Source organism: Triturus cristatus, chromosome 2_1, assembly GCF_964204655.1.
Source record: "Triturus cristatus chromosome 2_1, aTriCri1.1, whole genome shotgun sequence".
Taxonomy (NCBI): domain Eukaryota; kingdom Metazoa; phylum Chordata; class Amphibia; order Caudata; family Salamandridae; genus Triturus; species Triturus cristatus.
Window position 1 is genome coordinate 1,114,652,663 of NC_140581.1, and position 16,879 is coordinate 1,114,669,541.

Consider the following 16,879-nt stretch of genomic DNA (forward strand, 5'->3'; position numbering starts at 1 on the left):
GCAAACACTCTTCCCTAGCTGAGCCCTCGGATTCGTACCATTTCCTTGCAGACAAAAATGACCTACATGGGGTACGACCCAAATCGGAGACGATCTCTTACGCTGTTTCCCACCCAGACTAATGCGGTATCCAGTTGCGTTCCACCCAGTGTAAGCTGATAACTCGTCCCTGGGAATAGACATATAGGCATTCACATCTCTGCTCATGTTCGCAATTCCCTTCACCAAGGCTGCATTCGAGTTATGTTTCACAGAACGCGGGGGACGCGGGGGATAGATTTCCAAAGCAAAAAGGAACATCGTCTGAAAAGCCCATGATGACCCGTTTTGACTAAAAGGTAGGACTAAGTAGGGGATACCCTTTCCCATTGTATGTGGCATCAAACCACACACCCAACAATTAGTGGTGTTGACTATTAATTGGTGTTGGTGAAGCAATTGGATGAACGAGTTGTTTGTGAATTCCAGTCTTCTAGTTTGTTCATGTTCAGGCAAGGGGTGAAAAGAGTGTATAGAAACAGTGGAAAACAAAGGAGTAGACGTAGGTTGTGGGGTAGGTGTGGATAGGAACTGAAAAAGGAGGACAATCCCACCCATCAAAGTTATCGAAATACTGAGTGTCAATAAGGCACATTTAACTAGAAAACTCTTACTAAAAAACATTTTATCAGTTAATCCCATCAAACCAAGAAACTCCACCCTCTAACGAGCCGTCCGCGGCGGTTGGGTCTTCTGTGCTCAGGACTACGCCTACTAGCTCAAGGAACGCCCTTAAGACCAATAGAACCCCTGACCTTGTGTCAAGGAGCCTGTACTCCTGAGTCTTTACACCGCGACCCTCCGGCTGAACCCGGGTGGCGGTTCGGAAAAAGGTAAAACAACAAAAAAACAAGCAAGTTTCTTGGTTGGGAGTAATGTACACAAAAATCATTAAAAAAAATCAGTTCATGAGAGTTCGGGGACGTAGGTTATATCTGCTTCTTCCAGGTCGAGTATGGTCCGGAAAAAGTTCAGTAGCAGGAGTGTTCGGGTCTGTGAGTATTGGCAATGTTCCAGAGTCCGTAGGTGACGGTAGTGTTCCAGATTGTTCAGTAGTGTCTGAAGTGATCACAGATTCATGTCCTTCAAATTGGGCATCAGAAAAAGGAATAAACCGAGGGATGGTTTCGGATTCGGAATTCCCCACACCCTCTCGAACCCAGGAATCAAAAGGTAAAGGGAGTGGTACTCGCTTTGTATGGGCAGCGTGTACCCAGTTTTTTTTCTCCTTGAGCCGGACTGCAGTGCGGGTGGACAAAAGGACCATATACGGGCCAAGCCAGCGAGGTTGTAGATTTTCGGTCCTCTGAAAATTTTTGACCAAGACTAGGTCGCCTGGCTGCAACTTGTGGCCGGGATCTTCGGATGCCTTAGGTAAGCTCTCAACAACCTGCTGATGAATGATTCGCAATTTAGTAGTCAAATCAAATAAATAGTCAATCAACATTGGATGTTCTATGCTACTAAATTGTTTAGGTCTCGGGACACCCCAAATGTTGGCAGGACGACCAAAAACCACCTCGTATGGGCTAAGCCCAACTCTTGAATGTGCGGTCGTCCTTATGGACAAAAGCGCCAAGGGCAGCGCGTCTGGCCATGATAATCCAGTACTCGCTTGAATTTTAGCCAGTTTTAGCTTCAGAGTGCCATTATAGCACTCAACAAGCCCCGCTGATTGGGGGTGATTTGCACTATGGAATTTCTGCCTGATCCCCAGACCAGCACACACTTTCTTCATTACCTCACCCACGAACTCACTTCCATTATCACTCCACACAATCTTTGGCAACCCATACCTAGGAAAAAATTCTTTGAGCAGGATTTTGGCAGTGGACAAAGCAGTGTTATCCTTTAACGGATAAGCTTCTACCCATTTTGAAAAGGCGCAAACTACGACAAGGACGTATTTCAAGTTGTTGCGTCTTTCCATGTGAATGAAGTCTAGCTGTAGGACCTCAAAGGGGCATGTAGGGGGAGCAAAGTGGCCTGCAGGAGTTGGAGTTCCCTTACCAGGATTGTGCATCAAGCACACCATACAATTCTTCACCACATTCTCTGCACACTTAGAAATTCCGGAATTCTTCCACACTGGAGCTAGCACCTTGCAAATCCCTTTTACATGTGCGACAGACCGCGTGCCATCGTTACTACTGCATGTACATACGCGTTTGGCAACATCCATCTCTGATGCTCGGACAAATCAATCCAACATCCAGTCGAATCCAATTTACCCGTGCTTTCTTTCCATACGTTCTTCTCACTCTCAGTAGCTTCAGCTTGAATCTGTTTCACACTTTCAATCGTATCTTCACACATTCCAGTTTCACTCATCCATCTCGCATTACTCGCAACATACATTCGACTCATCATGTTTCTCGCTGTCTCTTTCGCAACTTCATCCGCAAACGCATTCCCACGACCAACGTCATCTGTAATCTTTTGGTGCGCGCTGCATTTCACAATCGCAACTTGCTTTGGCAATGTAAGTGCTTCCAGAAGCTCATTCACCAACTGTCCATGCTGAATCTTTGTGCCATGGGACGTCAGGAATCCCCTTTCTCTCCACAGACGTCCAAAACTGTGCGCCACACCAAATGCATACTGACTATCAGTATACACATTCACTCTCTTTCCCTCAGACAAAACACACGCTCTTGTCAATGCAATCAGTTCTGCAGCTTGTGCGGAGTTGTGATTCACTCGTGCTGTTTCAACAATCGTGCTCAACGTCGTCACCGCATACGCAGCAGTTGTATCACCATTCGGCAACTTATAGCAAGATCCATCCACCCATAATGTACCATCCGGATCTGAAAAAGCGGTATTCTGTAAATCCACTCTTCCTTTTGTTTCTTCTTCCGTCCTCAGAAAACAATCATGCTCTACCTCATTCGCATTCATGGAAACCGGCAACAGTGTCGCAGGATTCAGCACATTGCACCTTTTTATGTGTATGTGACTAGCTAATAGTGTCAACTCATACCCTGACAATCTCGCACTCGTGAGGTGTTGTGTTTTAGTTCTGTTCATCAAGGTATCCACTGCATGTGGAACCAATACCAGCAGGTCATTGTCCATCACCAAACCAGCAGATTGTCGAATAGAGACTGCGGCTGCTGCTGTAGCTCTCAAACAACTCGGCAGTGCTCTAGCTACCGGATCTAAAGTTGACGAGAAATACGCACATGGACGTTGTTTGTCACCAAATAACTGTGTCAAAACCGACAATGCACAACCTTCTCTCTCGTGAACGAACAATGTGAAGGGCTTACTGTAGTCGGGTGTACCCAACACAGGAGCCGAACAGAGTGCAGTACGTAACTCCGAAAAACTTTTCTGACACTCGTCAGACCAAGGAAGAGTATTGGGTGTATTTTTGCATGTCAGAGCCAACAAAGGTTTTGCTAACAAAGAAAAATTGGGGATCCACTGGCGACAGTATGACGTGATACCTAAAAACGCACGCACTTCTCTCTGTGTACTTGGTACAGTCATTTGTGCAATCGCTCTAATTCTTTCTGGGGTCAACTTCCTTCCCTCCTTTGATAAGAGATGACCTAAGTAGGTCACCTCTTGACAACAATACTGTAGTTTCGAAGGTGATACTTTATGTTTGTAGTCAGATAAATGACGGAGCAAAGAAATCGTAGCTGTTTTACATATTTCCTCATTATCAGCTGCCACAAGAAGATCATCTACGTACTGAATGAGAGCAGCGCCAGCCGGCAACACAAGAGTATCAAGCTGCATTTTTAGAGCCTGACTATAGATTGAGGGACTCTCACAATAACCTTGGGGAGCGCGCCGAAATCTGAAACTACGTCCACCTAATGAGAAGCCAAAGATATCTCTGCTTTCTTCAGCGATCGGGATGCTAAAGAAGGCATTCTTTAAGTCAATAACCGAAAACCAGGATGCTGAGGCAGGAATTAACGTCAGTAAGGCAGTTATGTCCGGTACCACAGGAAACTGTGGGATGACAATTTTGTTGACTTCGCGAAGATCTATCACAAAGCGGTATACGGGTGGCTGAGAAGAATCTGTACGTTTCATAATCGGTAGAACTGGACTGTTGCATACATTACCCCTAGTTTCCTCAATCACACCCTTCTCGATCAGATCATAAATGATCGCCAAAAGTGCTCGCTCACCATCACTCGAAATCTTATACTGAGGAATGCGTGGTAGTTTAACATTTGTTTTCAAAGTCACAACATATGGTGGGATCTCAAGGAGGCCCACATCATTAGGACCATCAGCCCAAAGAGAATCAGGGAGACAGCGCAATTCCAGTGGAAGCTTATCTTTTGACACATACATTGGAGAAACCACTCTCCGTCCCAAGGTAAGATGTACTCCTGAGGGAGAACAATGCAGGGTCGCATATAATCTTTTCAACAAGTCTAGACCCAACAAATTTTCGCCGCAACCTGTCGTTAAGATCAGAGGAGCTTCCAATTCATAAGGCCCAATGGAAAGAGACAAAGGACTAGACACTGGATTATGAACCGGGGCGCCAGAAAATCCCACCGAGACATTGGTTAAGCCAGACAAAGGTGCGCCAGGAAGTTTAGAGTGCATGATAGAACTCTTAGCCGCACCAGTATCCAGAAGGAAGGGCTCTGTCACACCTAATGTAACTACAGAGACATAGGGCCCTTTTTGGTCTACTGGAACCGACACTACTCCCTCTCCTTGTCTATGGCTGTCCTAGCAATCTGCATATTCTACTTTCTCATTATCGACATGATAATCGTCAGCATAGTACTGCTGAGATCTACCATCTTGCACATTCTGTCGATCAAAATAGTTCTGTGACTGTTGTGGTTGAGAAGAGCGCTCATTCTGAACAGGGGCACCACGTCCTCTACCCCTAGCTATCTGCTGAGAATTACCACGTCCCCTTGGAACAAAAGCACCATTCATACGTTGCCGTAAAGCAGGGCACTCACCTTTATAATGGCCCTCTTCTCTGCAATACGCACACTGATTCAAACCTAAGGGCTGTGTTTGATGGTAATAATCAAACCTGGGTGGCATTCGCTGATGCTGGGGCTGCTGTTGATACGCAGGGCGTTGCTGTACTTCAGGCTGGTTTGAACGGGGTGGATACGCTTGTTGTAACAGGACTTTAGTTTTCAGATCTTTCGTCTTTTTCTCTACCTTGTCTTTCTCCTCCTTGTCTCTATTCTCATAATATTGAGCTGTAGCCAATATTTGAGCTGTAGATGAAACTGCCCAAGAACTCTCGGAATCTTTTAACTTATGGCTCAATTCAGGAAGTAAGTTAAAAACGAATTTGTCTACAAATAACCGTTGACCACCCTCAGAGCTCATATCTTGACCACTATGGTCTATGAAAGTTTCTTCAAACCTTGTGAAGAAATCAGAGACACTTTCATCCTTCTTCTGTTTGCAGGCAGCTAACTTATCCCAATTAACCTTCAGCGCCGGCATTAGAGTTTTCATGATAGTAATTATCCTACCTGGCAAATCCGTCACTAACTGTTCTGGCTTCGCACCGCCCACTTGTCTACCATCCGCTAAAGCAATGTTGTCCCACGTATCACCCAGTTCTGCTACATGATTTTCATGCCGAATTTTTGCCCAAATAGGCTGTGGTACTACATTGCCAAACAGCATATCAACATCAGCCAAGTTCAGTACGCAAGCTTCTACTGTCTGCGATAGCTCTTTATAATACCCTGCAGGATTCTTGCGGGGATCGGGTAAAGTCTGCTTAAGAGTCAATACTTCCGATCGTTTCCATGGGACATGTATCCATACGCGCTGGAAGTGTGGTAAAACAGGAGGATTAGCATTTGCATCTCCCTCTCGCCAAACTGGAGGAACCTCTCTCATAGGATACTGTCTAGCTTTCATCCCAACTGAATGATCAGGTTTAAACAGAGTTCTCGGCGGCAGAGCAGACCTATACGAAAGAAGTATTACTACCGCATTTTTAACTTCAGAACCCACAATCACACCTTTAGCAAACTTGCTCCGTAGCTCAGACAACTCCTCGGGAACTGTATCTAACTCATCACTATCCCAATCTTCTTTAAGGAAAGCACACATAATGTCAAACACATATCTTTGCGTAGGCTCGTCCCACTGCAGAAACGTATCCAATACCACCTGCGGACTATATTTGGCCGGTTTAGAAATCCACTTACGAGCTAACAAATCCAACACTTCTCGCTCCTGAAATTTAGGGAGCTGGCTACGTCTCTGTCGACTGTCAGAAACGGCGTTCGTAGTTAACGAACTAAACAAAGGAGTCAGAAAGTTAGCGACAGTGTCAGCTACTCGCCGACGAACAGAAGGAGAGTCAGTCATAAGGACAGGAGAGAAAAAGTTCGGCAAAGTAGTGGGAGGCAGGACAGGCACAGGTAAAGTAGGTACAGGTGCAATAGGTAATCCGGGCTGAGGAGGTGCCGGAGGAACTTGGACAAACTGGGGAGCAAGAACGGGAACATGCAATTGCGGGGGAGCAACCTGTGGCAACATTGGTGCAGTAGCACCTTGTGCGTACGGGGGAGGAGACTTTAACAAATAAGACATCAATGGATCCTTTTCAGAATCTTCCGCTACTTTTTCCAACAGAGGTGTTAATACTGGATAGCATCTATCGGTTGCCATATTATGCTGTCGTTCAGACACCTCAAGAGCCTTATCCTCTACATCAATTTTAAATTGCCTAGCAGCTTGCATAATAGATATGTCATTTACTTTTCTATCTTTCTTCGCTTGTTTAATCTCGCGTTGTCGGGCTTCTTTACGCCATAGGCGGAAAGAGTCAAACATTGCGGGTCTAGCCTTTTTCTTAAATAGCTTTACTTCTAAATTATCTAAGACTTCTGTTTCAAAGCTTCCATTTTGGGGCCATCGCAAAACACCATCTTTCTTGGTGTAGCGGACCCATATTTCATTATACGTGATTGGACCCACGCCATGCTTCGAGTAGAGCTCATACGTTGGAGTTCCAACTGGAGGTATCGGACACGAATCCTCCAACCGGGAATCCCTGTTGCAACAAAGAACCAAATTACCAAAAATACTGCGGCTAGGCATCGTGCTCACTAACCCAGTTTCAAACTTCGAGGGCTTATCTTTACCGATATACTCGTAAATGTACGAGACCCTCGGTTTTTGGAAATTGCAATTGCCAAATAAAACTAAGGACCCAAACTAAGTTACCAAAGACCAAGTTACCAAAGACCAAACCAATATGCAAAGGACCAATGCAAACCAGACAAACCAAGGTGTTTAAACCAAGGTACCAAAGAACCAGACCAAATACAAACCAAGGTTTTTAAACCAAGGGACCAAAGAACTAAGGACTGGGTGCGACCCACTTTATACTTAACTCAATTTATTGATGATCGATGACGTCATCTGAAGATCACCCGTCTAGTGTTTCGCCGTCCAAAGAATTATGAATGGGTCCAAGGCAGGGCGACAGTCAGGGCAGCAGTCCTTCGTAGCCGTCTGGAAGAGGGAACCTCGCAGAAAAAGACCTTCGGACCACTTTTGCGACATACAGGGATCGATGAAGTGGGAGATCTCTTCCTCCGGAATTTTCTTACGAAGCCCCACACGTTCTTCAAGCTTGGACCGGTACCGCTGATATCGCCCCACGTTCGGGCGCCAACTGAGAGACCAAACTTTTTTATAGTCCGGCAGCGCCAGGGAACAACGCTCTAAGCTCTCGGGTTCTCCTGCCTGGATTACCAATATAACAGAAACACGGGATTCTTCTAGATGGCATCAAAGATCGATTTATTGGCTGCAGCCAGTACCAGAGGTCCAACAAGTACCACACAAGTAGGTTGCGAGGAGACTGCTCAACAATACAAAGCAGGTCGCTCTTTTTATACCCAAAATCATGCCTCAGGCAAACATTCTTTGAAGTGCAGTTGGTCGCACCCCATGTACCCAAAACAATACTTTATTATTGATGACAATCCCATGTGTCCGGCCTCTTGGCTAAAACATACGTTCTTCTGGGGTTGAAACCGGACCAACCTAACATCCTCCTTTGAAGAGACCGTCCACTCATAACAAACAAATGGTCACCTCCCCACCATAAACAGGTCATAAAGGAAGGAACAGAAACGGAGGAAAGAGATAGTAAGTAAGGTTGGGCAGGTGTGTGCGGGTCATATAAGTTTATACAACACTGGCCTTTGATCAAAACCTCGCTTAACTCGAGGGCAGGTACTGGTTTGGCAAGTTTCGGCCCCAGGCAACAGCGTCAGCTTTCGCCAGGTCATGAGTCAGCGCAAGGCCAAACTGGGGGGGGGGGGTGGACGTGTCATGCAGGGTCAGGCTGCCTACAGTGAGGGCAATGAAAACAAAATGGATGCCGTGCACAAGATGGAACCCGTGTGTTCTTTAACGAGATTTACTATTAGGCAGCAAATTCATCGGGAAGCGCGACGAGAACACTCGTACATACCAAACTCGCTATTTACGATATGCAGATACCAAAATCGTAACGGAGCCATGATATAAACACACGGGTTCAGAATTTACGGAACCACACCGGGACACTCTTTGGAGTAGCCGTGCGCTGTATAAATCACGAATAACATAGTATTAACACCACTACTAATACCACCACCACCAATATCACCAATACCACCACTACTGCCAATATCACCCCCACCAATACCAACACCACCAATACCACCACCACCAATACCACCACCACCACCAATACCACCACCACCAATGTCACCACCAATACCACCACGACCATCAACACCACCACTACCAGCACCACCAATACCACCAATACCACCACTAGTATTACCACCACTACTAATACTACCACCATCTTAGCCCCCAATACCACCACCACAGCCACCAATACCACCACCACCAGTATCATTAATACTGATACCACCAATACCACCACCACCAATACCACCACCAATACCACCACCACCAATACCACCACCGATACCACAACTACCACCAATACCACCACCGCCACCAATATCACCACCACCAATACCAACATCAATATCACCACCAATACCAATTCCAATACCACCACCAATTCCCCCACCACCAATACCACAACCATCCACAAATACCACTACCAATACAAACACCACCAATACCACCATCAATACCACCACCACCACCAATACCACCACCACCAATACTAATTCCACCACCACAAATACCACCACCACCACCAATACCATCAATACCACCACCACTGCCATTACCACCACCACCAATACCAACAAACCAATACTATCACAACCAGTACCACCACCACCACCGATACCACCACAATCAATACCACCAATACCACCACCACAACCACCACCATCACCAACACCCCCACCAATACCAGCACCACCACCAATACCATCAATTCCACCACACTGCCAATACCACCATCACCAATACCAGCAAATGAATACCATCACCACCAATACCACCACCACCACCAATACCACCATCAATACCACCACCACCATCAATACCACCACCACCTCCATCAATACAACCCCCTCCACCAACACCACCACCACCAAAACCACCACCATCACCAACACCAATACCACCACCAATAATACCACCCCCACCAATACCACCACCACCGATACCAATACCACCACCAATACAACCAATACCACCACCAATACCACCAACAACAATACCACCACCAATACCAATACCACCACCATGGTACCACCAATACCACCACCACCAACAATACCACCAATATCACAACCACAAACAAACATCAATACCACCACCTATACCATGACCAATACCACCACTACCAATAACACCACCACAATTACCACCATCAATACCACCACCACCAATAACACCTTCACAAATACCACCACCACCAATGCCACCAGCACTCCCACCACCAATACCACCAATACCACCACCAATACCACCACCACCAATACCACTACCACCACCACCGATACCACTACCAATACCACCACCACCCCTATACCACTACCAATATCATTACCACCACCAATACCACCACCAATACCAGCACCACCAATACCACCATAAATACCACCACCACCAATAATAATACCACAACCACCTATACAACCACCAATACCACCACCACCACTGCCAATACCATAACCACCAATACCAACACCACCAATACCACCACCACCAATACCACCACCACAAGCAATACCGCCACCATCCATACCACTACCAATATCACCACCAAAGCCACCAATACCACCACAACCATCAATACCACCACCACCAACACCCCATCAATACCACCACCTCCAGCATCACCAATTCCATGGCCACTAATACTACCACCATCACTAACACCACCACCAATACCACCACTGCCAATACCCCACCACCAATACCATCACCATCAATAAAAATACCACCACCTCCAATACAACCACCATCACCAATATCACCAATACCACCACTACTGCCAATACCACCACCACCAATACGAACACCACCAATACCACTACCACCAATACCACCACCACTACCAATTCCACCATCACCAACAATACCGCCACCAATATCACCACCAATGCCATGAATACCACCACCATCAGTACCACCACCACCAACACCACCATCACCAACACCAATACCACCACCAATACTACCACCACCACTGATACCATCACCAATATAACTAATACCACCAGCAATATCACTTCTATCAATAACACTACCACTAATACCACCACCACCGCCAATACCACATACACCAATACCACCACCACCAATATCACCATCACTAATTCCACTATCACTACCAATACAACCAACACCACCACTAGTATTACCACCACTACTAATACCACCACCACCACCAATATCACCAATACCACCACTACTGCTAATAGCACCACCACCAATACCAAGACCACCAATACCACCACCACCACTACCACCACCACCAATACCACCACCAATATCGCCACCAATACCACCACCACCATCAACACCACCAGCACCACCACCAATACCACCACTAGTATTACCACCACTACTAATACCACCACCACCATTCTAGGCCCCAATTCCACCACCACAGCCACCAATATCACCAATACCACCACCACCAGTACCATTAATACCAATACCACAACCACCAATACCATCACCAATACCACCACCACCAATACCACCACCAATACCACAACTACCATCAATACCACCACCAATACCACCACCACCAAAACCACGACCAATATCACCACCAGCAGTACCAATACCAACATCAATATCACCACCGATACCAATTCCAATACCACCACCAATACCACTACCATCCAACAATACCACAACCAATACCAATCACCACCAATACCACCATCAATACCACCACCACCAATACCACCAATACTATCAATACCACCACCACCACCAATACCGAAAAACCAATACCATCACAACCAATACCACCACCACCACCAATACCACCACCAATACCACCACCATCAATACCACAAATACCAACACCACCAATCCCACCATCAATACCACCACCACCACCAATACCATCAATACCACCACCACTGCCATTAGTACCACCAACAATACCAAAAAAACAATACCATCACAAGCAATACCACCACCACCACCAATACCACCACCAATACCAATCACCACCAATACCACCATCAATACCACCACCACCAATACCACCAATACTATCAATACCACCACCACCACCAATACCGAAAAACCAATACCATCACAACCAATACCACCACCACCACCAATACCACCACCAATACCACCACCATCAATACCACCAATACCAACACCACCAATCCCACCATGAATACCACCACCACCATCAATACCACCAATACCATCAATACCACCACCACTGCCATCAGCACCACCAACAATACCAAAAAACCAATACCATCACAAGCAATACCACCACCACCACCAATACCACCACCATCAATACCACCAATACCTTCACCACCACAACCACCACCATCACCACCACCAATACCACCACCAATACTACCACCACCACCAATACAACCACCACCACCAATACCAATACCACCACCAATACAACCAATAACACCACCAATAACACCACCACCACCACCACCAATACCTCCAATATCACAACCACAAGCACCAATATCACCACCTATACCATGACCAATACCACCACAACCACCAATATCACCACCACCAATACCACCACCAAAACCACCACCACCAATACCAATACCACCACCAATATAAACAATACCACCAGCAATACCACTACAACCAATACCCACACCAATACCACCACCACCAATACCACCTACACCAATATCACCAACACCAATATCACCATCACTACTACCACCAATTCCACCACCACCAATACCACCAGCACTAGCACCACCAATATCACTACCACCAATACCAATACTACCACGACCAATACCACTACCAACACCACCCCAATATCATCACCACCAATACCATCACCTCCAATACCACCACCACCAATACCACCACCACCAATACCACTACTACCACCACAACCACCTCAACCAATACCACCACCAATACCTCTACCACCACCAACACCACCTATACCACCACTAATACAACCACCATCACCAATACCACCACCACTGCCAATACCACCACCAAAACCAACACTACCAATACCACCACCAATACCACCACCACCAATACCACCACGAATATCACCATTAATGCCATCAATACCACCACCACCATCAATACCACCAACACCACCATCAATTCCACCACCTCCAGAACCACCAATGCCATGACTGTCACGATCTACACAACTTCTCAGGATCCGGGTGGCGAAAATAGAGTTCCACCTCCAGATCTCCCCAGACTCCAACCAGTAGGTTACAGAGCCAGAGGGGATCAGGCGAGGGAAAAGGATAGGGGGGGGGTCAGCAGGGATTTGATCCTGAAACGAGAAAAAACACATAACAACCAAATAATAAATATCAACAGTCTACTCTCTGTCGGTCTCGCTAGAGCAAAGGGCTACTATACATGTATATCAACAGTCTACTCTCTGTCGGTCTCGCTAGTGCAAAGGGCTACTATACATGTATGAACACAAGATCCCTAGTATACACATACCAGGTCACTCCTAGGTGACTCACTGCCTTCCTCACTAGAGGGGTAATAGTCACGGGCTTTGTTCCGGTTTGGTCGGCTTCCACGGTGAAGACACCGCCGCCGGGAGTCCCTACGTTGTAGTGCTCCTTCACAGGGGATATCAACACGCTAGGATTGTTCCCCTCTGCCTTCCGCAATGTAGCGCTCTGAACTATGTACCAAGTCTCGTAAGCCTGCTGATGCTTGTGCCAAGTCTCGTAAGCCTGCTGATATGCGCACTCTTAGCACGGGGTGAAACTTAAGTCCTGTAATACTCGCTCCGCCGAGCGTAACAACCAAAGAAAATAAATCCTCCTACTGATTATTAATCACGGGTAGGCTCCGTGAGCCAACATCAATCCTTCGCTCCTCCTAGCGTGAAAGTCCTACTGGATCTACACACCGCCCTGCTATGCTTACTAGCAAGCGCGGTCGTACTCACGTATTGAGTTTTGGTTCCCTGGAAGACGGGTCTTGAGGTCCGCCAGGATAATGAATCCCTCGGTAGCTCAGCCGAGCTACGACTCTCTCACCTGCTTCCAATCCCGATAACTCCGCAGCCTGCAAAGACTCTCCCCGCCTGGTCGCCAAGCTCCGAGGGACGGGGAAGAGTAATCCGCTGTTTTATCTTCGGATGCGCTGTAAACCTCCTGCCTCGCCGGGACGCCGAGCTCCGAACAGCGAACAGGGGGGTTCCGTGGATTCAAAATAACGCACGTCTCCTGACGGCCTTAAGTAGCCTCCCACTTCCTGGTTCCAGGGTTGTTGGGACTTGTAGTCCTGAGACGCTAGGTAGGCGCCGTGGAACCTGAACCCTCACAATGACCACCAATACCACCATCATCACCACACCAATACCACCACCAATACTACCACCACCACCAATACCAATACCACCACCAATATAACCAATACCACCACCTACACCAATACCACCTACACCAATACCACCTACACCAATATCACCATCACCAATACCACTACTACCAATTCCACCACCACCAATACGACCAGCACTACCACCACCAATACCACCACCACCAATACCACCACCACCAATATCACCACCACCAATACCAATACCACTACCACCAACAAGACCACCACCAATACCACCACAACCACCAATACCCCACCACCAACACCACCACCACCACCAATAATAATACCACCACCAATACCACCAATACCAACACCACTACCAACACCACCACCACCAATACCTACACCACCAATGCCACTTCCAACAATACCACCACCACCACCAATACCACCACCACCATCAATACCAGCACCACCACCATCAATACCACTACCACTACCTCCACCACCACCAGTACCACCACCAACATTAACACCAGCATCACCTACACTACCACCAGCACTACCACCACCACCAATACCACCACCACCAATACCACCCCAATACAACCAATACCACCATCACCATTACCACCAGCACTACCACTATCACCACTACCAATACCACTACCACCACCACCATCACAAAAACTACCATCAAAATACTGCCACCAATACCACCACCACAAATACCAGCAATACCCACACCACTACCAATACCACCACCAATGCCACCATTAATACCACCACCACAAATACCAACAACACCAACACCACCATTAATACCACCACCCATACCAATAAAAACACAACCAATACCACCACCACCAATCCAATAGCACTACCACCAATACCAATACCACTGCTATACCAATACCACCACCAATACCACCACCACCACCAATAACAATACCACCACTACCAATACCTATACCACCACCACCAATACCACCACCACAAATACCACCAACACCACCACCAATACCACCACCCATACTTCCACCACCCATACCACCACCACCAATCCACTACCACCAGTACCAATAGCACTACCAATACCAACAATACCACCACCACGAATACCAATACCACCACCAAAACCAATACTACCACCACCAATACCACACATACCACCACCAATAACACAACCAATATCACCACCACATACCACCACCACCACCAATACCATCATTAGTATTACCACCACCGCCACCACCAATACCATCACCAATACCACCACCACCAAAATTACTAGTACCAACACCACCAGTACCACCAACACCAATATCACCAATAACACCAATACGGGACCAATACCACCACCACCAATACCACCACCAATACCACCACCAGCAGTACCAATACCACCATCACCAATCCAATACCACTACCACCAGTACCAATAGCACTGCCAATACCAATAGCACCACAATACCAAAAATACCACCACCACCAATACCACCACCAAAACCAATACCACCACCACCGATACCACAAATACCACCACCAATTCCACAACCAATATCACCACCACCACCACCACTAATACCACCACCACCAATATCACTACCACCACCACCAATACCACCACCATCACTAATACCGCCACCACCAATACCACTACCACCAATACCAATACCACTGCTATACCAATACCACCACCAATACCACCATCACCACCAATAACAATACCACCACTACCAATACCTATACCACCACCACCAATACCACCAGCACAAATACCACCAACACCACCACCAATACCACCACCCATACTTCCACCACCCATACCACCACCACCAATCCACTACCACCAGTACCAATAGCACCACCAATACCAATAGCACCACCAATACCAACAATACCACCACCACGAATACCAATACCACCACCAAAACCAATACTACCACCACCAATACCACACATACCACCACCAATAACACAACCAATATCACCACCACCACTAATACCACCACCACCAATACCATCATTAGTATTACCACCACACATGCAACAGGGTTCAGCACTATTGATAAGGAGTCCGTTGCAATTAAAGGAATGTCCAGGACATAAAATTTGTTTTTCAAACGAATTCCTTTCTTTATTTAATTTTTTTCACAGGCATAAAATATCACAGCCTTGATAACATGAGATAGCCATAGCCAACGCGTATTACCACCACCGCCACCACCAATACCACCACCAATACCATCACCACCAAAATTACTAGTACCAACACCACCAGTACCACCAACACCAATATCACCAATAACACCAATACGGGACCAATACCACCACCACCAATACCACCACCAATACCACCACCAGCAGTACCAATACCACCATCACCAATCCAATACCACTACCACCAGTACCACTGCCAATACCAATAGCACCACAATACCAAAAATACCACCACCACCAATACCACCACCAAAACCAATACCACCACCACCGATACCACAAATACCACCACCAATTCCACAACCAATATCACCACCACCACTAATACCACCACCACCAATATCACTACCACCACCACCAATACCACCACCATCACTAATACCACCACCACCAATACCACTACCACCACCAATACCACCACCAACAATACAACCACCACCAATAACAGTACCACCACCAATACCACCACCACCACCAATACACTACCAATACCACCACCTCCAATACCACCACTAGTATTGACACCACCACCAATACCACCACAAATGCCACCAATACCACCACCACCATTATCACCAGTACCACCATCACCAGTACCACCAACACCAATATCACCAATACCAATACCACCAATAAC